Below are 26,410 nucleotides of genomic sequence, written 5' to 3' on the forward strand. Positions count from 1 at the left end.
AGCACACACTACAGGGGAAGTCAGCACAACTGGACTAAACCAAAGCTAAGAAGTTTCCTGAATACAATCAAACACTTTGAGGGACAGAGTAGCAGAGGTAGGGGTCTGGGAACCATGCTTTCAGGGGACATCTAGGTCAACTGGCATAACAAAGCTTATTAAGAAAATGTTCTGCAACCTCCTTTGGTGAGTGGCGTCTGGGGTCTTAAAAGTTTGCAAGCGGCCATCTAAGATCATCAATTGGTCCCAACCACCTGGAATAAATGAGAATGAAGAACACCAAAGACATAAGGAAAGTATTAGCCCAAGAGACAGAAAGGGCCACGTAAACCAGAGACTTCATCAGCCTGAGACCAGAAGAACTAGGTGGTGCCTGGCTACCACCAATGACCGCCCTGACAGGGAACACAACAGAGAGTCCCTGATGGAGCAAGAGAAAGGTGGGGTGCAGAACTTAAATTCTAGTAAGAAGAACAGACTTAATGGTCTGACTCAAACTGGAGGAACCCTGGAAAGCATGGCCCCTGGATTCTCTATCAGCCCAGAACTAAAACAATTTCTGAGGCCAACTCTGCAGACAGGGATTGGACTGGACTATGGGACATAAAGCGATACTCGTGAGGAGTGTGCCTCTTAGCTCAAGTAGATACAAGAGACTAAATGGACAGCTCCTGTCCGGAGGTGAGATGGGAAGGCCGAAAGGATTAGTAGCTGGCTGAATGGACTTGGGGAATCAGGGCTGTAAAGTAGGAGTGTGCTGTCGCAGTATGGGGAGAGCAATTAGGGTCACATAATAACGTATGTATAAATTTTTGTATGGGAGACTAACTTGAAATGTAAACTTCATTTAAACAACAATAAAGAAAAAAAGAAGGCATTAATGTGTGTGTGTGTGTGTGTGTGTGTGTGTGTGTGTGTGTTAGCGTGCGCTGTTTAAGATTTTCTGTCAAAGTCTACTTGTCCAAAGAGAAAAGAACTAGCTCCAAGTTCCACCCTCAATAAGTGAGCAGCAAGTCTGCACTCCGACTAACTCATGATGCTTGAGGAGGCCTTCTATGAACAGACAGCCTTCTCTACCTTGAAACTCATCTTCAAGTTCACCCTGAAGAGAGCCATTAACCATTTCAGCAACCAGGGCTTCCATTCTGAGTCCTGGCGATATTGAGTGGTACTACCCTATGGCCAAGGGAATTGACATGCTTCCAAGCCATTCTACCACCACAGCTTGGCATATTTGGTTAAGGCCAGATGCATATATGAGAAAGCAAGCAAAAGTAATCCCAGACACAGAGTATTTAAAAAATAATCTAATATATTCCAGAATTACTTCACTTAGATAACTATGTGTGGTTTAAAGAGATTGTTTAAACAGAAGGTGAGCCAAGACAAGCAGGTCTCTGCTTTTTCCCTAATCCACTACCATGAGCTTTATCCAGTAACACTCTGTCTTTCTGAATATAACTGAAATCCTGATAATGTCCAAGGGGGCTAAAAGGATAGGAGTCATGTGAACTCTATCTCGTAAAGAGTTATTCGTCTCTATCATAAATACATTAATTGCTTAGAGATGATAAACATACAGGTGAAAATGACAAGCTATATAGGAAGGACAAAGCACACAGGACACCACCCAAGCACAGTCACTTGCAACCCACATTACTTCTCATTCCCTGCAGTCCACTGTCCTCCACAGGGCACACTTGATATGTAGGGTATCAACACTCAAAAATGCTTCTCCTGCCAAATTCTAAAACCTTCAATTAAAATATGTAAATACATCACTAAAGGGATTAAAAAGAATTCAATTACAAAGGGAGCACTTCCTTTCAGAGGCTTAAATACCAGGACAGGGCTAATTACAGAGCACTGAGTTACACTGAGCACTTCCTTGGGTATAATTCACACAAAATGATTTTCTGCCTAAAAATGCACTCCACTTGATCTGCCTCAGAGAAGAGAACTAAAAGGTCATTTGCTGCCGTTATTTTTTTCAAGAGATTAGCTATTAATCTGGCTCCCTGGAGACAACTTTCTATGTCATTGTCAAAGCATTAAATCTCATTCTTTAAAGGTAGTGGGTCCTCCACCCATAAAGAAGGCCCAATACTCCTTTTCCTTTTCCATAGTCAAACATGAAACCCTGAACTGCCCAAACTCAGGAGCAATTCCATCCACCTGACAGGTTACCTGTTTCCCTGGAAGTCAAAAGAAGATTCTGATTCCAAAAGACATTACAGTGAGGAGAAAATCTAAAGCAGTAGCAAAGAGATTTTTAAACAAAATGTTTTGTATTCCAGCTCCAGTGATATTCTTCATTCACTCTAGGTCCTTAAAGAGATCCTTCCAGGCACCAAACAATAATTGTGCCCCAAATACACTTCAGTGAGGGAAGACAAACCCGGGCCTATGAGAACAACTATGACCAGCAATACCTGCCTCAACAAGCAGAAGTGCCTTGGTTTTGCCCTGGTATAGGGAAAGAGTTCCAGACTCTCCGGTTGGTAATGACCCCAGTATTTCCAATTCTGGAGCTACCACCTGTTGAGTCTTTAGCACCTAACCATAACTGCTGCTAGCAACTCACTAGCCTTTATCCTCTTTATCCAAGTCTAAGGAAAAAGAACAGAAGAAAACCACACACACTGAGCCAACTCTCTTTTCCAGTATGATCTTAGCTGATGGCTTCATCAGTCATGGTTCCACCAACGCAGATAGATAGCCAAGGAGGAATCAGAGCATACAAGAAAGGTCAAATGACTGCGCGTTCAGAGTGACACAGGCTCAAAAACCAGCAAATGGGCTTAGAGTACATTTGGACACAAGAGCAAAAACTTGCATTTTGAGGACATATTCGAGATGCCAATGTTTCTGTCCTTTGGCATTTTGTCTCTAACTAATGTCCACACTCTGTTCTTTTAAGTTCTTTTAAAGTCTATGAAGGGGACAGTGTCACTGTCTTTTCCAGCAAGGTCCGCCTGTGGCAGACATGCACCTTTCTACGCAGGTGAAGGAAGATGGGGGTGGGGGATCATCAAGTCTCCTTGTCTTTGATTCTGGCATTCTTCCACAAAGCCGACTTCCTAACACAGGATGACCACCACAGGTGAACTAAATCACTTCCACCTAACTCTTCCTTTCCACCAAGGCGTCTGTGTCTGTGCTCATGATCGTGTTGTGAAAGGCACAAATTCTTTAGCATCCTTTCAGGAAGACACTGAAACTCTCACCTTCTACTACAAGCCGTCATAGTCCTGACTGACTCATTCTCATCTGTATCCCCCAGTGAAGTAGCACTTGTGGAATAAATCTGTTATTTCCAGTGAATATTAATTTCCTCTAATATCACTGATGACTTCTTATGGTCAGACAAGCCCTTGACCTCACTTCGTCAGTGGTGTTAAATCTGGCCCCAAATCTGACCTCCTACTGCATCAGACTACATCTTGTGACCTGTTCTAGAGTGTCAGCACTATCTCCTGGACATCCATAGCCCAGTCGAAGACATCTGAATGTGACATCAGATCCCCAGAAGAATATCCAGCCCAATAAGACACCATGGATTCAAATGAGGTCAGGATTATAATCTCAGCAGCATCCAGAGACTCTGCGTGAACCATCTTTTACCTGGAACTTCCTGAGAAACTTCCTGGACAACATGCTCTCATTTTTCCACCTGCTTGAGTTCCATCCCTTTTTGTATATAAACAATGAACCAACTAAGAAGGGCTTGGGTTGTGCTGGTGGGGGTCATGCTGTGGGTATGAGTGGGTTTCTGTGTGCACGTGGAGGACGCATTATTGAATTACGTTCATGTGTGAGGATAGTGATCAACTCTAATAAATCTGTTAAAATTCAGAAATCTGTGCCAATTGGTAATTTATTTCAAACTTCCCTTATCCCCTTTTGTATTTCGAGATACCCTGAAATACGAAACTTAATTTTTTTAACTAACAGTACCCTTTCTAGTCTTCAAATTCCTTAAAACATCACCAGTGCTATCTGAACCGGCACTGTACAACAGAATTATCTGTGATGATATAAATGTTCTATATCTGCACTGTCCAATCCACTAGCCACGTGTGGTTATCGAGCACTTGAAATGTGGCTACAGCAACTCAACTGAATTTTTTATTTTATTTAATTTTAATTAATTTAAATATAGTTACTTGTGGCCAGTGGCCACTGTACTGGACAGCACAGGTCTGGACAATCTCCCTTAAAAGTTTTCTAGGGTGGAATCTATCAAGGACTGGGATATAATCCCCTTTACTTACACAAGTCTATCCTCTTGACAGAGTGGCCAAGCTAAAGAGGCAACTGAAGGGTTCTGTTTCCTGACACCCTTCACCGCCTGCCCTAGGAAAGAAGTTGACCCTCTCCTTGGTTATCTTCCTCTAAAGCAGTGTTTCTCAACCTCAGCAATACTGACATTTGGGGCCAGATAATTCTTCATTATGGGGAGCTGTCCTGTGCAGTTTAGGATGTTTAGCGGCATTCCCGGTGGCTACCCACTAGATGTCAGTAACACTAGCCTCTCTCCAACAGTTGTGACAACTAAAAATGTCTCCAGACATTGTCAAATGCCCTCAGGAAGCAAAATTGCTCACAGTTGAAAACCACTGCTCTAGAGAGAAGTTAAATAAATAAATAAAATAGCAATAGCAACAACAACAAAATGTGGTTCTTAGCATTTCTGTAAGTATCCATTTATCTTATAGAACGAGGCTACTCTGTCCTATTTGCCCTTAGTTACATGCCCTTTTTCCACCACTTGCAAACACTCCTCCAAAATCTAAGCCAATCAGAGCTCCCTGCACTGTTTGTCAGAGGCTCCTGCCCACTACGCACACACTCTGAGTACCCAGCTGTCCTCTTGTTCAGGGCAGAGGGTCACTAGAGATCAAAATGGCCTATTTTTACAACTACCTCACTCCCCACTAACTACCTGTGTTAATCTACCCGAGCTGGAATTCTTAAGTAAGGACAACCAAGGACACCCAGATATTTGAGAGAGTACTCAAGTAGAATAAACAGACCAACTGCCCCTGGAGCAAACAGAGGTTAATCAGCAAATAGAAATAAACATTTAAAAAGTCCAACTAGTATCTTCAGAGAAAATCAAGCAGATATAATAGCCCTAACAACAAAATAAACCCCCCCCCAAAAAAAAACCTGACTGCTATGAAAAAGGAGCAATTAGAACAAAAAAGAGTTCATGGATATTAAAAACATGATTGCCAAAATAAAAAAATTCAGCAGAAGGACTGGAAGATAAAGTCTAATATTCTCTGGGGGCTAGGGGAGGGATAGATAGGAGACATAGAAAATACTGAGAAAGTTTAAGACAGAGGACCAACCCAGGAGGACCATAAGCTGAACTTCAACCTTTCCAGAAAGAGAACAGAAAAATAAATGGAAGTGAAATTTTTTTCAGAATAAACAAAATAACAAAAGAAAACTTCCCAGAGCTAAAGAAAGTCATGATAATTTACATTTAAGAAAATTTAGATTATTAAAGAAGATGAAAAAAGGAGACCCACAATTAGACACATCTTCATGAAGTTTCAGGACACCAAAGATAAAGGCAGGTCTCCAAAGAATCCCAGAAAGAAAAAACAAAGGCCACTAACCAAGGAATGAGAATCTGATTGGCTTCAAATATCTTCACAGCAACACAAGATGTTGATGAAGGCTTCGGAATTCTAAAGGAAAAGAATTCGAACCTGAATTCTATACCCATCCAAACTATCAACCAAGTGTAAGGACAACACGGACATTTTAAAGATTTACAAAAACTCAGAAAGCTTACTTTCCAAATATTCTTGTTGAAAAAAAATTACAGGCAGTCCCCGACTTACAACAAGCTTCCATTCAAATGACTCCTTCGTTAAGCTGGTTCTGACACAAGTTTAATACCTCTTTTTTTTTTTTTTTTTAGTTTTTATTATTATTGCCTTTTACTATAAGTATCTTCATAAATCCAATCTTTAAACATCTGTGAGTGAATATCTGACAATGATAACATCAGCAAATTATGCACTGCAATATCGTATGTAGTACATACTACTAACAATAAAACGTACACACACACACACACACACACAAAAAAAAAAAAAAAAAAAAAAAGGCAGTCATAAGTGCAGTTCCTCATATCCTGAATACACTGTAAGTCAGGGACTACCTGTACTTGAAGATGGACTTAGTACAAACAAAAAAGAAACCCAAGAAAGATAAAGACAGGGATCCATAGAGCAATGGAACCAGCCCAGGAGTTCGGTGAAAGGAAGTCTACGGATTAACTCTGGGAGGAGTAGGCCCAGGGGGCTGGTCCAGGTTGCAGCCAAAGTCAGAGGGCTCAGGGAAGAAAACTGGCCCCCTGGGATAGGAATCAAGATTGACAAGGAAGAAATCCTTAAGAATACAGCAAAGACATGTGCTAAAAATAATATTCAATTGCCAATTCTTTTAAAATTCTTATACACAATTCCTTTTGCCTTATTCCAGATGTAATCTCTACTTCAACAGAACTAGTTATGCCTTTGAGATCAGATTCACATCCTGGATGACCATCACCACCCTCTCTAGTACACTGCCCCAAGCACTGACAGAGACAACTAAGGCTAATCCACTCCTGGCCACAGTGACAATGGGTACAACGCATGTCAAGTCACTGAAGAGTTAATTCTGAGCTGCAGTAGACCACTTTCTCTATAATCTCTTTTCCCAGCATTCCTCTAACTCAGATCTTCGTTCAATATTACTTGGTAAATTCACCAACCTTGTTGGTTCATTCTGGACTCAACAACTGTCCAGGCTAGGAAACAGAAAAAGGGGAATTAAGACCACAGAGAAAGCTAATGGCACCTAACACTGAAGGGTTAAATTGCCAAGCAAATTACAGATAAGGAAGGATAGTTTGACACAGAAAAGGAGGGATGACAGAGGAAGGAAAAAAGGGGGGATGGAAGGAGGGGAAGAAGGAGAGAAGGACGGAAAAAAGAAAGGGAGGGAGGGAGGGAAGGAGGGAGAAAGGCAGGGAGGAAATAAGGACAGAAATTTAAAAATATAGAGAGGCCAGGATTCCGGGAAGATGGTAGCATAAACAGCCCATCGTTCCAACTCTTTCCCACAAATATAACAAGAAATACAAGGAGAGGGTACTGAGCTTTGAGAGACTCTGAAATGTGGGAGCAGAGGAAAGCAATGGGGAACTGCAGACAGGCAAGAATCAACAATTAGTCACATACAGTAGAAAAATTGCTTCTCCCATTGTCCCTCTCCTCCCCCAAATCATGAAAGCCAACAGTTGATGTGAACTGGGGAAATGGCCCCAGCTAAAGAGCTTGCTTCCCTAACCACCACACCCCCTGCCTATACAAAGGGATAGGACCCCAAGCTTCTGCTCTAAAATGAACAAGGCAGGCCTCTCTGGGTGTCTGTTTGCAGAGTGCCAGCACCTCCCCCTCTTGGACATCGTTGGTTGCAAATATACTGCAAAATGTTACAGAAGGCCCCTGCAGTGCAGTCTACTCCCATAGTCAATATTCTACCTGCCTCTCTGTGTACTCCATAGCTCAGGACTTTGAAACCAACAGAACAGACCTCATGGGGAGTCAGTTCAGGTCTGTCTGCTCCCCATTCTGGTCAGCACTGAGGACTACTGACTGAGGCTGCTGTCTGCTAGGAAGTAGGCATCTTGAGTGGAGGCTAAACCTGCAGCCAATATATCACAAGACGGTCTCTGATAGCAACAAGGTAGACCTCTCTTGTGGTCCATTCAGAACATGACAGCCCCTCCCCAGCCCAGTAACTGTCTGCTTGACTGATACGAACTCCTACAAAAGGGTCCCTATAGTGGAGTCGAGGCAGGTCAACTAAGCAGACACTGTTCCCCCAATGTCATGGATTGAATTATGTCCCCCCAAAAATGTGTGTATCAATTGGCTGGGCCATGATTCCCGGTATTGTGTGATTTTCCTATTTGTTATAAATCCTGCCTCTATGATGTTAATGAGGGAGGACAGATGGCAGTTGTGTTAGCAAGGCAGGACTCAGTCTACAAGATTGGACTGTGTCCTGAGGCAATTTCTTGATATATAAAAGAGAGAAGTGGGCAGAGAGATGGGGGACCTCCTACCACCAAGAAAGCAGTGCCAGGAGCAGAGTGCATCCTTTGGACCCAGGGTCCCTGCGCAGAGAAGCTCCTAGTCTGGGAAAACATTGTTGAGAAGGCTAACAGAGAGAGAAAGCCTTCCCCTGGAGCTGACGCCCTGAATTTGGACTTTTAGCCTACTTTACTGTGAAAAAATAAATTTGTCTTTGTTAAAGCCATCCACTTGTGGTATTTCTGTTATAGCAGCACTAGATTACTAAGACATCCAACCACTGCAGGGCACTGGTGCTCTGAAACCAGCGAAACAGATCTCTCAGATGTCCTTCTGGGGAGTGCCAGTGCCTCCTCCTCCTGAAACAGAGGAAAGACTGCCTGTGCTTCCCTGAATGCCAGCTCAGATATAAACAGTCCTCACATAACAGGGAAGGAAGCCTTGGGTAAAAGCAGAAGTCAATACCTAGCCCTGAAGGGGTTGTGTTTTCCAACTTAAAACGTGGTTGCAGAAACAGAGAATGGAAGGGAGTAATAACCAGAGAGCGGACTGTTCTCCCTGGTGGAGAGACTGATAAGAGTATGATATCTCACAGTGGTGGTGCCCACTGGTGGAGAGATTGACCACAGCATATTCTCTGGCGTGTTTGGGAGACACTAGAAGTTGAAAATGGACATCTGAAACTTTCAAATCCTAATTAAACCAGGGAGAGAGAAGGGGCTATCATAGAGAGGGAGAGGAAATGATAAGCAAAGACCAAAGACTCTGCATACCTAAGAGTCTTCTGCAGAAAGTAATTCAGGCAAAAACACCAAATACTGGGGAGAATTGAAAGCGGTAACACCCTCAAAATTCCAATGCCCCAACAGAATATCACAAGTCACACAAAGAAAGGAGAAGAGATAACCCACCCAAATGAACATGATGAAGGGAGTGAAAGTACATCTACAGAAGACCAAATAATGGAAAGAATGGAAGAATATAATACAACAACATTAAACATAATTAAAGGAAAACATAGACAAAGATCTCAAAGAAATAAGAAAAACAATTCAAGAACAAAATGAAGATCCAAAAAATGACATATTGCAACTGAAATATACAATAACTGAAGTGAGAAACACAATGAAGGACTCACCAACAGATTTAATCAGGCAGAATAAAGACTCAGTGAATAAGAGGATAAGATACTCAAAATTAAAGAGGTTAAGGATCAACAAGAACGGCGGCTCAAGAAGGCTGAGCACAGTTAAACGGAATTATGAGACAACAAGAGACCTAACAAATGTATGCATCATGGGATCCCAGCAGCGAGAGAGAAAGGGACAGCAAGAATATTTAAAGAAATAGTGATGGAGGATTTCCCTAACCTGACAAAGGACATGAATCTGCAAATCCAAGAATCTCAAAGAACCCCAAAAAGGATAAACCCAAAGAGATCTACACTGATACACATAAAGTAGAAATTAAGAGAGAATCCTGAAAGCAGTGAGACAGAACCAAACAGTCACATACAAAGTATCCCCAATAAGATTAAGTACCAATTTCTCCTCAGAAACACTGGATGCCAGCTGGCAATGGAATGATATATTTAAAGTGCTGAAAGAAAAAAACTGTCAACTAAGAATACTATATCCAGCAAAATTGTCCTTCAACAATGAGAGTGAAACTAAAACATTCCCAGACAAATAGAAGCTGAGAGAGGTCATGTCCACCAGACTGTCCCTATAAAAATACAAATGGGAGTTCTGTAGATGGCAGGGAAAAGACACTAGAAAGTAATTTAAAGCTATACATAAAAAGAGATCCCTGATAAAAGGAACTACATAGACAAGTATAAGGGCTAGTAATAAGGTATTTATGCTTGATAATTCTAAATGTCTTGTCCTTCATGTTTAATAACAAATGCAAAAAGCGAGGATAAAATTCTGTTACAGGGCACATAAAATATAAAAACATATTTAGTGATAAAAACAACAAAATCAGGGAGAGGAATGGTATACAGAATTTCTTGTATGTTAATGAAGTTGGTATCAGCTTACCCTAGGATGTTATGTAAGTTGTTGTTAGGTGCTGTCGAGTCAGTTCAAACTCATAGGGACCTTATGTACAAAAGAATGAAACACTGCCAGGTCCTGAGCCATCTTCACAATCATTGTATGCTTGAGTCCATTGTTGCAGACACTGTGTCAATTCATCTCATTGAGGGTCTTCCTCTTTTTTGCTGGTCTTTTACTTTACCAAGCATGACATCCTTCTCCAGGGACTGGTACTTCCTGATAACATGTCTAAAGTATGTGAGATGAAGTCTCACCATCTTTGCTTCTAAGGAGCATTCTGGCTGTACTTCTTCCAAGATAAATTTGTTCATTCTTTTGGCAGTCCATGGCATATTGAATATTCTTCGCCAACACCATAATTCAAAGGTGTCAATTCTTCTTCAAACTTTCTCATTCATTGTCTGGCTTGTGCATGCATATGAGGTGATTAATACTATGGTGTGGGCCAGGTGCACCTTAGTCACCAAAGTAACTACTTGCTTTTTAACACTTTAAAGAGATTTTTGCAGCAGATTTGCCCAATGCAATACATTGTCTGATTTCTTTTTTTTTTTTTTATTGTACTTCAGGTGAAGGCTTACAGAACAAATAATTTCTCATGAAACAGTAGTACACATATTGTTTTATGACATTGGTTAACAACCCCACAACATGTCAACGCTCTCCCTTCTCGACCTTTTTTTTTTGGTGAAAATATATATAACCAAAGATACACCATTTCAAAAATTTCTACATGCACAGTTCAGTGACACCGACTACGCTCTTCCAATTGTGCTGCTATTCTCACCTAAGATGAAGGCTTACAGAACAAAATAGTTTCTCATTTAACAGTTACTACACATGTTGCCCTATGACAATGGTTAACAACCTCACAACACATCAACACTATCCTTACTCAACCTTGGGTTCCCTATCACCAGCTTCCTTGTCCCCTTCTGCCTTCTGGCCCTTGTCCCTGGACTGCTGTACCTCATAAGTCCCATTTGGTTTTACTGGGCTGTTCACTCCCAGGCTGAACGGTGAACCTCGGAGATGACTTCACCACTGAGCTAAAAGGGTGTCTGGGGGCCATACTCTCGAGGTTTCTCCAGTCTCCTTTAGGCCAGTAAATCTGGTCTTTCTTTGAGGGGGGGTTAGAATTTTGTTCTACATCCTTCTCCAGCTCTGTTCAGAAGCCTCTGTTGTGATCCTGGTCAGAGCAGTCAGTGGTGGTAGCTGGGCACCATCTAGCTGTACTGGACTCAGTCTGGTGGAGGCCTTGGTAGCTGTGGTCCATTAGTCCTTTGGGCTAATCTTTTCCTTGTATCCTGTTCTCTTCATTCTCCCTTGCTCCCGAAGGGATGAGACCAGTGGAGTATCTTAGATGGCTGCTCACAGGCCTTTAAGACCCCAGATGCTACTCACCAAGGTAGAATGTAGAACATTGTCTTTATAAACTGTGTTATGCCAACTGAGCTAGATGTTCCCCAAGACCATGGTCCCAACAGCCCTCCACCCAGCAATTCAGTCCCTCAGGGTGCCTGATTTCTTGACTGCTGCTTCCATGGGCATTGATTGTAGATCCAAGTAAAATGAAATCCTTGACAACTTCAGTATTTTCTCCATATACCATGATGTTGCTTATTGGTCCAGTTGTGCGGATTTTTGTTTTCTTTATGTTGAGGTGTAATCCATACTGAAGGCCGTAGTCTTTGATCTTCACCAGTAAGTCCTTCAAGTCCTCTTCACTTTCAGCAAGGTTGTGCCATCTGCATAATGCAGGTTGTTAATGAGTCTTCCTCCAGTCTTGATGCCCCATTCTTCATATAGTCCAGTTTCTCAGATTATTTGCTAAGCAGACAGATTGAATAGGTATGGTGAAAGGATACAACCCTGATGCACACCTCTCCTGACTTTAAACCATGCAGTATCCCCTTGTTCTGTTCGAACAACTGTCTCTTGATCTATGTACAGGTTCCTCATAAGCACAATTAAAGTGTTCTGGGACTCCCATTCTTTGCAATGTTATTTATACTTTGTTATGATGCACACAGTTGAATGCCTTTGCATAGTCAATAAAACACAGGTAAACATATTTCTGGTATTCTCTGCTTTCCGCCAGGATCCATCCGACATCAGCAATGATATCCCTGGTTCCACATCCTCTTCTGAATCCGGCTTGAATTTCTGACAGTTCCCTGCTGATGTACTGTTGCACCTGCTTTTGAATGATCTTCAGCAAAATTTTACTTGTGTGTGATATTGATGATATTATTTGATAATTTCTGCATTTGGTTAGATCGCCTTTCTTGGGAACAGGCATAAATATGGATCTCTTCCAGTTGGTTGGCCAGGTGGCTGTCTTCCAAATTTCCTGGCATAGATGAGTGAGCGCTTGCCATGCTGCACTCATTTGTTGAAACATCTCAATTGGTATTCCGTCAGTTCACGGAGTCTTGTTTTTTGACAATGCCTTCGGTGCAGCCTGGACCTCTTCTTTCAGTACCATCGTTTCCAGATCATATGCTACCTCCTGAAATGGTTGAACGCTGACCAATTCTTTTCAGTATAGTGACTCTGTGTATTCCTTCCATCTTCTTTTGATGCTTCCTGCATCGTTCAGTATTTTCCCCACAGAATCCTTCAATATTGCAACTTGAGGCTTCAATTTTGTCTTCGGTTCTTTCAGCTTGAGAAATGCCAAGCATGTTCTTCCTTTTTGGTTTTCTAACTCTGGGTCTTTGCTCATGTAATTATAATACTTTACTTTGTCTTCTCGAGCTACCCTTTGAAATCTTCTGTTCAGCTCTTTTACTTCTCATTTCTTCCATGTGCTTTAGCTACATGACGTTCAAGAGCAAGTTTCAGAGTCTCTTCTGATATCCATTTTGGTTTTAATGACCTTTTGCTTTCTTCTTGTATGGTCTTTGGTCATTAGTGTCCAACATGTCAAATCTATTCTTGAGATGGTCTCTAAATTCAGGTGGAATATACTCAAGGTCATACTTTGACTCTCATGGACTTGTTCTAATTTTCTTCAGCTTCAACTTGAACTTGAATATGAGTGTCTGTCACTTTGTTGTACTGCGGGGGCTTGCATGTTGTTGTGATGCTGGAAGCTATGCCACTGGTATTGAAATACCAGCAGGGCCACCCATGGCAGACAGGTTTCAGCTGAGCTTCCAGACTAAGACAGACTAGGAAGAAGGACCTGGCAATCTAAACTTTATGAATAGCAGTGGAACACTGTCTGATATAGTGCTGGATGATGAGCCCCTCAGGTTGGAAGGCACTCAAAAGACGACTGGGAAGAGCTACCTCCTCAAAGTAGAGTTGCTTAGTGACTTGGATGGAGTCAAGCTTTCGGGAGCTTCATTTGCTGATGTGGCACAACTCAAAATGAGAAGAAACAGCTGCAAATATCCATTAATAATCAGAACATGGTACATACAAAGTATGAATCTAGGAAAATTGGAAATCATCAAAAATGAAATGGAACGCATAAATATCGATATCCTAGACACTAGTGAGCTGAAATGGACTGGTATTGGTCATTCTGAATCAGAAAATCACATGGTCTACTAGGCCAGGAATAACAAATTGGAGAAGAATGGTGTTGCATTCATCATCAAAAAGAACATTTCAAGATCTATCCTGAAGTACAATGCTGTCAGTGATAGGATAATATCCATATGCCTACAAGGAAGACCAGTTAACATGACTATGGTTCAAATTTACGCACCAACCACTAAGGCCAAAGATGAAGAAATGGAACGTTTTTAGCAACTTCTGCAGTCTGAAATTGATCAAACATGCAATCAGGATGTATTGATAATTACTGGTGATTGGAACGCGAAAGTTGGAAACAGAGAAGAAGGATCAGAAGTCGGATAATATGGCCGTGGTGACAGAAACGATGCTGGAGATCGCATGATAGAATTTTGCAAGACCAATGACTTTTTCATTGCAAATATCTTTCTTCAACAACATAAACAGCAACTATACACATGGACCTTGCCAGACAGAATACATAGGAATCAAGTCAACTCCATCTGTGGAAAGAGGATGTTATAAATACAAGCTTTTAAATGTAATACTCATGGTAACCACTAAGAAAATATCTTAAAAACATACACAAAATGAAAGGAGAAGGGAATCAAAATGGCTTATCACAAAAAACCAACCAAACACAAAAGAAGTAGTAGCAAAGGACAAAGACAAAGAAGGCTTAACACACACACACACACACACACACACACACACACACACACACACAACAAATAACAAAATGGCAGAAGTAAGGTACTTCTTATCAGTAATTACACTGAATATAAATGGAATAAATCCTCCAATCAAGAGGTAGAGAATGGCAGAATGGATTAAAAAAAATAACCCAACTACATGTTGTTTACAAGAGACATGCCTTACAACCAAGAACACAAGTAGGTTAAAAGTGAAAGGATGGAAAAAAAACATTCCATGTGAACAATAACCAAAAGAGAGCTGGGGTGGCAATCTTACTATCAGACAAGTAGACTTTAAGACAAAATCTATTAGAAGAGATAAAGATGGACATTGTATAGTAATAAAAGGGTCAGTTCATCTAGAAGATTTAACAGTCATAAAAGTATATGCACCCAACATCGAAGCATCTAAATATATAAAGGAAATACTGATAGAACTGAAGGGAGAAAGAGATCGCTAAAACAATAGCTGGAGACTTCAATATACCACTTTCAATATTGGACAGAACATCTAGAAAGAAGATGAACAGGAAACAGAGGACCTGAATGACACTATAAAACAACTAGACTTAACAGACATATATACAACACTCCACTCAACAACAGCATAATATATATTCTACTCCATGCACACAGATCACTCTCCAGGATAGACCACATGTTAGTTCACAAAGCAAGTCTTGCTAAATTTATAAAGATTAAAAACATATAAACTATTTTCTCTAGCCACAAAGGAGAGAAGTTAGAAATCAATAAAGAAGAAAAAAAAAAGGAAAACACACATATAGAAATTAAACAATTATTAAACTACCAATGTGTCAAGGAAGACATCAAAAGTGAAATCATAAATTTCTTAGAGTCAAGTGAAAATGAAAGCACAACATAGCAAAAATTATGAAATGCAGTGAAGGCAGTACTCAGAGGGAAACTTATAGCAATAAACGCCTACACAAAAAACAAAACAAAACAAAAAAACAAAAAGATATCAAATCAATAGCCTGACTCAACAACTCCAGGAACTAGAAAGAGAAAAGCAAACAAGCCTAAATCCACCATAAGTTAGGAAATAACAAAGATGAAAGCAGAAATAAATAAAATCAAAAACATAAATAGAATCAACAAAACCAAAAGATGGTTCTTTGAAAAAATAAATAAATAAAACTGACAAACGTTTATATAGACTGACAGAGAAAATATGTAAATAACCAAAATAGGAAATGAAAGAGGGGACATTACAACTGACCTGATAAAAATAAAGAGAATTATGAAGAAATATTACGAGCAATTGTACTGAAACCAACTGGATAACCTAGATAAAATAGATAAATTCTTAGAAGCACACAACCTACTCAAACTGACTCATGAGGAAACAGAAAGTCACAACAGACTCATAACAACTGAAATGATTAAATCGGTGATCAAAAACGTCCCAACAAAAAAAGGTCCTGGACCAGATGCCTTCACTGGGGTATTCTACCAAACGTTTATAGATGAATTGATTCCAATCCTGTTTAAATTCTTCCAAAAGACAGAGAAGGAAGGAACGCTGCCTATTTCATTCTATAAGGCAAACGCAACCCTTATACCAAAACCAGACAAAGATACCACGAGGGAAAAAAAACTACAGTCCAATATCTCTTATGAATATAGATGCAAAAATCCTCAACAAAATACGGGCAAACGGAATTCAACAGCTTATTAAAAGAGTCATACAACATAACCAAGTGGGATTTATTCCAGGGATGCAGGGATGGTTCAACATTAGAAAATCAATAAACATAATACACCACATCAGTAGAACAAAGAAAGAGAACCACATGTTCATTGCTAAGGGTAAAAAGAATTTGATAAAATTCAACACACTCTCTTGAAGAAAATGCTCAAGAAGACTGGAATAAAAGGGAAATTCCTCAACATGACTCAGGGCATATATGGAAAGCCAACAGCCAACATTACACTTAACGCAGAAATACTGAGAGCTTTCTCCTTGAAATCAGGAACAAGACAAGTGTGCCCACTCTCACCACTTCTATTCAATACTGGATTAGAAGTCATAGCCAGAGGAATAAGAAAAAGAAATAAAAAGTATCCAGACTAGAAAAGAAGTAAAATTATCTCTATTCACAGAGGACATGATCCTATATATAGAAAATCCCAAAGAGTCTACAAGAAAACTTCTAAAGCTAATAGAGGAATTTAGCAAAGTTGCAGGGTACAAGGTCAACAAACAAAGATCAGTTGGGTTTCAGAAAGCAGCTCAACAAAGACACAGAAGATCTAAATGCTACAATCAACCAACTTGATCTCATAGACGTATACCAAACACTCCACCCAGCAGCAGCCCAGTATACTTTCTGTTCCAATACACATGGAACATTCTCCAGAACAGACCACATATTAGGCCATAAAGCAAGCCTTAACAAAAATCAGTTGGGTTTCTATATAACAGCAATGAGAAATCTGAAAGGGAAATTAGGGAAACAATTCCATTTATAATAGCGTCTAAGAGAATAAAATACCTAGGAATGAATCTAACCAGGGATGTGAAGGACTTATACAATGAAAATTATAAAAAACTGCTGAAAGATATTAAAGAACACTTAAATAAATGGAAAGATCTTCCATGTTCATGGATTGGAAGACTTAATATTGTTAAGGTGTCAATAGTACCAAAAGCAATATATAGACTCAACACAATCCCAATGAAAAGTCCAACAGCCTTCTTTACAGAAATAGAAACACCAATCCTCAAATTTATATGTAACAGCAAGAGGCCCTGAATAGCTAAAGCAATGCTGAACGAGAAGAACAAAGTAGGAGGACTCACACTTCCTGATTTTAAAACATACCATACAGCCACAGTAAACAAAACAGCCTGGTAATGGTATAATAATAGACACATAACCAATGGAATAGAATTGAGAGTCCAGAAATAAACCCACACATCTATGACCACATGATTTTTGACAAAGGTGCTAAGTCCATTAGATGGGGAAAGAAGAGTCTCTTCAATAAATGGTGCTGGGAAAATTTGATTTTTACATGCAGAAAAGTGAAACAGGATTCATACCTCACACCATACACAAAACAGATTCAAATGGATTAAGGACCTAAATGTGTAAACTAAAACTATAAAATTCTTAGAAGAAAATGCACCAGCAATGCTGTCAGGTCTAACTTTTAACAGTGGATATTCCAATATAATAACAAAAGCGCAAACATCAAATGACAAAGTTGATAAATGAGACCTCATAAAAATTAAAAACTTTTGTTCATCCAAAGACTTTGCCAAAGAAGTGAACAGACAAGCTACCGACCAGGAGAATGTCTGGAAACCATACACACGATAAGAATCTAATAACCTATACATATATATATGAAACTTCAACAACAACAAAAAGTCATATAATTCACTCATAAAATGGGCACAGAACTTGAACAGACATTTCACCAAAGAGGATATTCAGATGGCCACCAAACATATGAAAAGATGTTCAACATCATTAGTCATCAGAGAGATGCAAATCAAAACAACAACGAGATACCATTTCACTCCCACTAGAACGGCTAGGAAACCCTGGTGGCGTAGTGGTTAAGAGCTACTGCTGCTAACCAAAGGCTGGCAGTTTGAATCCACCAGGCACTCCTTGGAAACTCTAGGGGGCAGTTCTACCCTGTCCTATAGGGTCACTATGAGTTGGAACTGACTCGACAGCAACAGGTTTGGTTTTTTGTTTTACAGTGGCTAAGATTTAAAAAAAACCCAGAAACTAATAAATGTTGGCGAGGATGTGGGAAAATTGTAACCCTTATCCATTGCTGGTAGGAATGCAAAATGCTACAGCTGTTGTGGAAAACAGTGTGGCAGTTCCTCAAAAAACTAAAAACAGAACTACCATATAACCCAGAAATTCCACTCCTATGTATATACCCACTCTTAGGTATATACGCAAAAGACTTGAAAGCAGAGACTCAGAGACTTGTGCACTAAGGTTCACTGCTGCGCTATTCACAATAGCCAAAAGGTAGAAACAACCTAAATGCCCATCAACATATGAATGGGATAAACAAAATCTGGTACATACATACAATGGAATACTACTCAGTCAGTAGGAGAAACGAAGTCTTGATACGTGCTACCATATGGATGGAGGTTGAAGACATTATGCTGTGTGAAATAAGTCTATCACAAAGGACAAATACCATTAAGACCTCACTTATATAAACAGACAAGAAAAGGCAAATGTATAGAGGTGTATGTTTATTAGTGGTTACCAGGGATTGAATTTTCTGATCAAGTGTTACGTTACTTTCATTTTTTTAAATATGTCAACAAAGGTTGCCAAAAATGGTCAAATGATGAGCCATTTTTCTCTTTAAATATTTGCTTAAAAAAGCACACCTAAGAAATATTCTTCTTAAAAATAAATTAGATGAGACTGTAACGTGGCAGGGAAACTAGATTAATGAAAACAGAACAACTAGAAGAAAAATAATGAGAATGTTCAGGCATTGTGAAGAACATAACCGATGTCACTAAACAATCTGTGCAGAAATTGTTTAAAGGAAACCTAAACTGCTGTGCAAACCTTCATTGAAAACAACATAAAATATTATTTTAAATAATTAATTAATAGTAACTTTACAATGGAGAAACTTGTCAGACATCGCCTTGTCAACACCACCAGTAATGAGACATAGTGGCATCATGTGCCTCCTGATACGATGCACTGAGCAGTCCATAGCATCACTTCCGTGGTGTTCCTGCCAAAATGCATAAGCTGAATCATGAGGAAACAGCAGATAAACCCAACTGAGGGACATTCTATAAAATAACTGGCCAGTCCTCTTCAGAAATGTCAAGGTCAAGAGAGACAAAGAATGACCTGGGAACTGTCCCAGATTGGAGATTTAGGAGACATGACACCTAAATGCAATATGGGATTCTGGACTGGCTCTTAGACCAGAAAAGGACATTAGTGGGAAAAAAGGAACTTGAATAAGGTCAGTATAGCACTGTAGCATTGTATCAATGTTAACCTGCTGCTTTTGCTCACTGTACTACAGATATGTGAGATGTTAACATTGGGGGAAGCTGGGAATAGAGGTTTTGTTCTATTTTTGCAACTTATAAGTCTGAAATTACTTAAAAGGTATAAAAGGAATATGTGTATACTATGCATATATACATATACATATATAAATGATGACTCTTGACTGTGTGGCCAGCAAGTCCAATGGCAGTTTCCAAATGCTCACCTCCTCAACATCTTTACAGCAAAAGATTGTGGAGCTACCCTTCTGAAAATTCTCTCCGTGCAGGGCCTCTACACCATGACACCTCCCTGGTTTCCCTTCTACTGCTAAGCCCCTTCCTCACCTGAGCTCCTTCCTCCTCATGCTTAGGCCATTTCAAGGACCACCTCTAAAGGGATGACTCCCAACCCCCACTACCCCTGAAAATGTAGACAGCATGGTCACCTGCATTTCTCATTGACTCTGCATTGCCCCATGAGGTAAGATGAGCTTGTAGGATTCATCCCCACCTGACAGACTTGAGTAAGCCCCAGGATCAGACCTCCGCTTCTGCAGGGAAGGTATATATGGCTGTCCTGCTGACACCGTGCAAAAACCCCAAAGGTGAATCTCATCACATTCCTGTCAACCTGCTCCTCCCTCCACCTCAAGCCCTTGATGGCATCTTGGACTCCTTCTTCCACTTCTCCCCCTTCCACTGCCTTCTCTATTCCTACTCCTTGACCCATCTTTGGGCCTCTATTCCGTTCTCCAGCCTTCTGTGTGGACATATGAGGAAGGCACATTAAACTTGGGTGAAAAAGCCTGAGTTTGAGGCCCAGCTCTGCCACTCCCTACCTGTGACTTTGGAGGAATCTCTTGTAGACTCAGATTTTTCCATGTGTGAAGCAGGTTATTAAATAAGAACCACCTGTGGCCAGCCCGCTTGACCCAAAACCCTTTCTTCCTTGCTGCAGCTCCTATACTAGAAGGGGAAAATGCCAGAAATTTACTTTCCCACCTCCTGTGACTCCCTGGAACAGTGACCAGCTCTGCCAAGAGGACCTGAAAGTAAGAACACCGGGGCATTGCTGGAAAAGACTCTCCTTCCTGATAAAAGGAAGAAAAATGGACGAAAATGCTAACCTTCCTGGGACAGGCAGTGCAAAGGCACTGCTATAGCAGCCATCTTCCAACCACGAGGGGACAAGAGGATGACAGAGAAGCTGCCAGAACCCTGGCACCACTAAGCTGTCAAATTAACCAACCCTGGAGTCTCCTTCCTCAAGAATGAGAATTCCATTTGGCTGCTACTTGCAACTAAGGCAGAGCTCAGGAGAGGATAAGAAGAGAGGGAGAGAGAATTATAAAGCAGAAGTGTCACAACTGGAGGGGTGGACGCAGATATCCATCTCCTCATTTCCAGGCTTTTCCACACTAAGCAGCCTGCAGAGAGCTAACAAATTCATTCCATAAAGCACAGCTCACTACTCTATCCCTCCTCTGCTCAAAGTCAGTGGTTTCCCACTGCCAGAAGGGGGATACTCAGTATACACGTGGGTTATGCAGCAAGAAAGGCAAAGGAAGGATCTTGTATGTAAATCTAGATGAGTTAAAAATCACTGAATATTTATGGATGAAATGATAATGATGCTGACATTCACTTCAAAATACTACTGGAGATAACAGGGTTGACGACACAAGAGACACCATGACTAAATAATTATTGCAGCCGGATGATGGGTACATGGGGGTTCAATATATATTCTGTCTACTTGTGTACGCATTTAAAATCTTCCATATTAAAAACTTACAGTCATTCAAGGTTAATAATACAGAATTGAGCTATGTAATTATTGTTAAAAATGTATGCATCGGCACACCCTAGAAAAGCCTATCAGAATAGTAAAATTCTATATGGGATTTGTTAAAAGTTTTACTGATTTGCTTATATATATAATAATTCATAAAAGTGTTCATACCATTTCTTAGAATTTCTCTTTAATCAAAGAAAAACATTATCTGTATAAAGATTGCTTGCTGTACCCCACTCTTGACCATCTGTACACATGAGACTATCCTCAACAGGTGACCTGCCCAGCTCAAGACAGCAGCTCCAAGTGGAGAAGACACATACAGGCAGCAAGCAGACTGGCAGAGTCTGGAGTCCATATTCCTTTCCCTCCTGGAGAATTCTAAAGACTCACAAGTAGAGACATGTGCTTTACACGGGATACAATGGAATAGGGCAGAAATATTAAAACCACCACCACAAAAATGTTGTCAAAATAGGAGTCTGCAAAGTGTAACATTTAAAATAAGGATTTTACCGAGGAGCTTCCTCTCTGGGCAGTGAGTCATTTCTCATGGCTGTGTCTCAGGCTCCCCAGCAAAGGACCGGCTCTGGGAAGTCAGCTGGACCTTAACCCCGCACTGCAGCTCCCTGCCCCAGAACCGCCTCCTCCCTCCCCCTGCCTCCAGCTTAAGCTGTTTCCTGGCTTCTAAACCATTTTTATTATATAAAAGGTTGCAGCAATAACAGTGTCAATTTATTTAATACAGAGTGCTGAAGACCAGGCTTTAAAACATTCTTTGCTCTGAGTACTCAGCACCGCTCTGTAAGGCAGGTTCTAAGAGTTCCACTCATAAGATGGAAGAAAACGAGGCTCAAAGAGGTTAAGGGACGAACCACAATGCTACATTTCTTTGCACTAATCATTTTCCCTTTTGTAAAACACACTGCTTATTATCTTCCTTTCCTGCTGAGGACAGGGGAAGTACTCTGTATCCCCAAGGAGAAGCAAGCATGGGAGTGCTGAATGCTTAGTAGGTGGGGATTTCTGGTTAAGCTTCTACGCCTTCTTCCTCACCTACACTGTGGACCTGTGAGTGCCGGGGCCTTCTCTTTCTGGTTCCCCACAGTGTTCCTGAGGTCTGAACAGGTCTGCCAAGTAGAAGATACTCGGTAAATACCTGCTGAGTGGCTGAATAAAACTCATTCCAAAAACTTCTACCACAGCACTGCCCATTAGAACTTTCCATGATGACGGAGATGCTCTATATATGTGTTGTCCAATACAGTAAGTAGCCACTAGACTCGTGTGGCTGTTGAGCACTTGAAATGCAGCTAGGGTAATGAAGGAACATTTTAATTTTATTGAATTTTAAAAAATTCAAATTTACACAGCTACATGTGGTAGATGCCTCCCACGGTGGACTGTGCAGGCCTGACTATACTAATTTCTAGGATTACCCCGCCCCTTTGCAGATGATGCCTCAGACCTCTGCTTGGGGCGCTATGCCTGTACACATCCAATTCTACGGGAGCGCCACGCTAGCACAGCACACGCATGAGTGTTACAGTTGCTACTTTTAAGGCGCTTAGTTAAGGAACAGGGGACTGAAGGAGCATCAAAGAAGCATGATTCACTCTGAAGACACAATTTTTGGATTACAACAAAAGCTGGAGGAAAACAACCAACAATATCATTTATGAATCATTTTCTCTTCATTGACAAAAACAAGTTACTAGAACAAATGTTCCTACCACACACACATATACCAACTACCACGAGAAAAAGTAATTAAAGGTCAATAAGAAAAGCAAAGAATAATTTTGTTTTCAAACTTACTAGTTATCAAAAAATTTGAGTCACTGTTACCTAGGTACCAAGTAAAAGCAGAAAAGGTTATTCAGCATCCATATTATCTTCCTAGAAAAGGTTCAAATGCACAAGTAGCATATATCAATTTAAAATAATTCAAGGTTTGAGAAGTTTTAAGAAGCAAGAGTGTTGATCAATTCATGCACAACTCTGCAGGAGGGGTGTCATGGGTGATTTTATAAAGCAAACACGACTCCAGGCCTAAGGTGCAGACTGCTAAGAGCCAAAGCTTGGAGCCAATGCTGTCTCTTCGAGGCATTCAGTGGAGCTCCTCCTGACTCTGACCGGGCTGGTCCTGCCTCCAACACTTCCCTTTGAGCTACTGGCCTCATAGACAACCAGATCAAAGTTCAGCAGAGCATCTGTCCTCTCTTCTAAACAATCCTATCCACTAATCAGGGCCTGCTGTAGTCCTTGTAAAACCAGTTAATCTCGTGATAAAGGCAGGGTAAGACGACCTCTTCTTCCATTAAACCAAACCAGTTGCCTTCAAGTCGATTACGACTCATGGAAACCCTGTGTGTATCAGAGTGGAACTGTGCTTCACAGGGTTTTCAATGGCTGATGTTTGGAAGCAGACTACCGGACCGGAGGCACCTCTGGGTGGACTCAAGCCACGAACCTTTCAGTTAGCAGTTGAGCATGTTAACCATTTGCACCGCCCAGGGACTCCCTTCTTCTACTCACCTGGCCCAAATGCTGCAAATGAAATGCATTCCTGCTAGCAAATGGCCAAAAGAAGCACAGACCCAGAGAGCCTGTAGATGATATAAATGAGCAACATGCCAGTGACTTTTCTTTTAAGAAGTTAGAAAGCATTTCATTACCTCCATCACTTTTGAACAGAGCATCAAGCCAATCTCCTTTTCTTAGGACCCATATTAATATTTAATTACACATGAAAGAGAGAAACCTCCTCCTCCACTGAGTCCTTGCAATGGCCAACTGTATACACTAACAAAAGAACAAACTAGAAAAGTGAGCACAGTGCAGGGTATGCCTTACACATCTCTGGTATACAACAGGCACTAAATAAGAGTATGCTCTTCTATGCAGTCCACGCTGTGCCTCAAATTACAAACACGGTGTTAATTTAAGACATGGACCCCCTCTTCTGCCTCTGCTCTTGGCACTGCCATCAAAAGGCAAGTGGCAACCTACCAGCTGGCTTCAGCTGGTACTAGGTGTGAGGTGCTCCCAGGAGTGGGGGCCGTGGGAGGGATGGAAGCCATCCACACAGCTGCAGACAACAAGGTGGTGCCTTTTCCAGCTCTGCATTGTCCAGGCAGCCCCTAGCCAGATGTGGCTATTTGAATTTAAACTTAATAAAATGACCTAAAATTAAATTTCAAGTTGCACAGCTGTACTAGCCACATTTAAAGTGCTTGTTAGACACACTCGCTAGTGACTAATGCATTGGAGAGTGCATATCAGAACATTTCCATTATCGCAGAAAATTCTATTGGACAGTGCTGCTCCAGGTAGTTTTAAAACAATAATAAAACTTACTAAAAGTCACTTGGCTTTTATTGTCAACATGTCATGGCAATTCTAAACAAAATCAGTAATAAAATACTCCTCCCGGCTTCCATCACTCACTCCCCCATCCCCCAATATGCCACTGTTTCCAAGTAATGGTCTGAAGGTCCAGATAAACCTGCCTAGTGACAGAGGATAACTTAACCCACAGGCAAACTGATATCTCAACTGCATCAGTACTCAAAGGCACACTAAAAATGAAAAAAAGACTAATGTGTATTTCATTCCCCTTTCCCATCTCTAACAGAGGTACCTGGAAGAAAGTCTACAGCTGAGTCTATGAAAATATAGACAGAAAACCTATGCAAGAGCTTATCATTATCAAACTGTGTATAACCCCTGAAAACTGTATATAATATACCATTAAAAGAAAAAAAAAAACCAGCGGGAGTGGGCGGCTCCGAGTCAGTACTGCCAGGCTGGCCTTTGCTTCACTTGCTGCTGCACTCCTGCTGCACGCCCTTTTAGGCCTGCGATACTGGTGGACTTCAACAAATAGTCCAGGCCCTTGACCATGCAGGAAGTGGATGGATGCTGCAGCACCCCCTCCAAGTCAAATACGCTGGAGTGAAGGTCAGTGAGCGGGGCACAGTGCTGCCACCCCTCCAGGTGAAGAATCACCCTACCAGCATTGCATGGGATGGGCCTACACTTTGGTCCTGACAGACCTGGATGCTCCTAGCAGGAAGGTACAGGGAACTATACCATTTTCTTGTGGCTGGCATGAGAGGCAAGGACATTAGCAGTGGTACAGTCCCCTCTGATTAGGTGGGCTCTGGGCCTCCTAAGGGCACAGGCCTCTGCTGCTGCATCTGGATGGTTTACAAGCAGGACAGGCCACTGAAGTGTAACTAGCCCATTCTCAGAAACCAATGTGGAGACCACCGTGGCAAATTCAAGGTGGCATCTTTCTGCAAAAAGCACGAGCTCGGGCCTCTGATTGTCAGCACACTTTACCAGGCAGAATGGGATGATTATGTGCCCCAAACTCCATGAGCAGCCGTCAGAGAAGTAGGGAGAAGCTGGGAAACACAAACCATCCAGAGGCCCTGGCGGCGTTCTCAAGTTCCGATGCACATAGATTCCTCCTCTTTCATATTCCCATTCTCACAGGTGAGACAGTCAGCAGTTTAGGTGACTTTTCCTGCTGTCTATCTTAATTCTAGAAGACCACACATCCCCGTTTATTTTTTGATTGAATCTGAACTCAATTTTGGGGAATACTTTGGTACTGTGGTGGGGTCACCAAATTGTTAGTATTAAAAAAAAAAAAATTGCCATCGAATTGATTCTGACTCATAGCGACCCTATAGGACAGAGGAGAACTGCCCCATAGGGTTTCCAAGAAGCAGCTGGTGGATTCGAACCACCAATCTTTTGGTTAACAGTTGAACGCTTAACCACCGTACCACCAGGGCTCCACTATAAAAACAGCAACCCAGAATTTAAAGAAGAAAACATGTATGTAAAAAGACCAAATCTACAGCGACAGAGGAGAACACTGATGAATGTTTAAGGGAAGGCCATGTTTCCAGGTGGAGGTCTGGCCATCTAGACAAGCAGCAGTGCTAGGTGAGAGGTTACCAGGAATCCTTAAACCTATGCCTGGTAAACTGATCACTCTTCACTGGTATAAGAAAAGCTAATCTGGAGTTGCTGAATGTTGTGTTAATTTTACTGTTGGCTTAGAGCTAAATAAAACTAAAAATGAAAACGAAGTGGAAAAAAAATGAGGAGAAGGCAAATAACACAAAGCAAATGATTTCCCTTCTATTAATGTACCTGCACGCACTGAAGAGAGG

The 26,410-nt window shown here is 41.1% G+C and overlaps 1 protein-coding gene and 1 pseudogene across 2 annotated transcripts in view; one reads left to right on the top strand and one right to left on the bottom strand.

Annotated features, from left to right (window-relative positions):
- The window catches only part of DTD1 (D-aminoacyl-tRNA deacylase 1), a 239,097-nt gene that overhangs the window by 68,746 nt on the left and 143,941 nt on the right, over positions 1-26,410 (bottom strand). The window lies entirely within an intron of this gene.
- On the top strand, positions 19,900-25,842 carry LOC105756274 (phosphatidylethanolamine-binding protein 1 pseudogene; annotated as a pseudogene).

The sequence above is a fragment of the Trichechus manatus genome, unplaced genomic scaffold (genome assembly GCF_000243295.1).
Source record: "Trichechus manatus latirostris isolate Lorelei unplaced genomic scaffold, TriManLat1.0 scaffold00042, whole genome shotgun sequence".
In the NCBI taxonomy this organism is placed as follows: domain Eukaryota; kingdom Metazoa; phylum Chordata; class Mammalia; order Sirenia; family Trichechidae; genus Trichechus; species Trichechus manatus.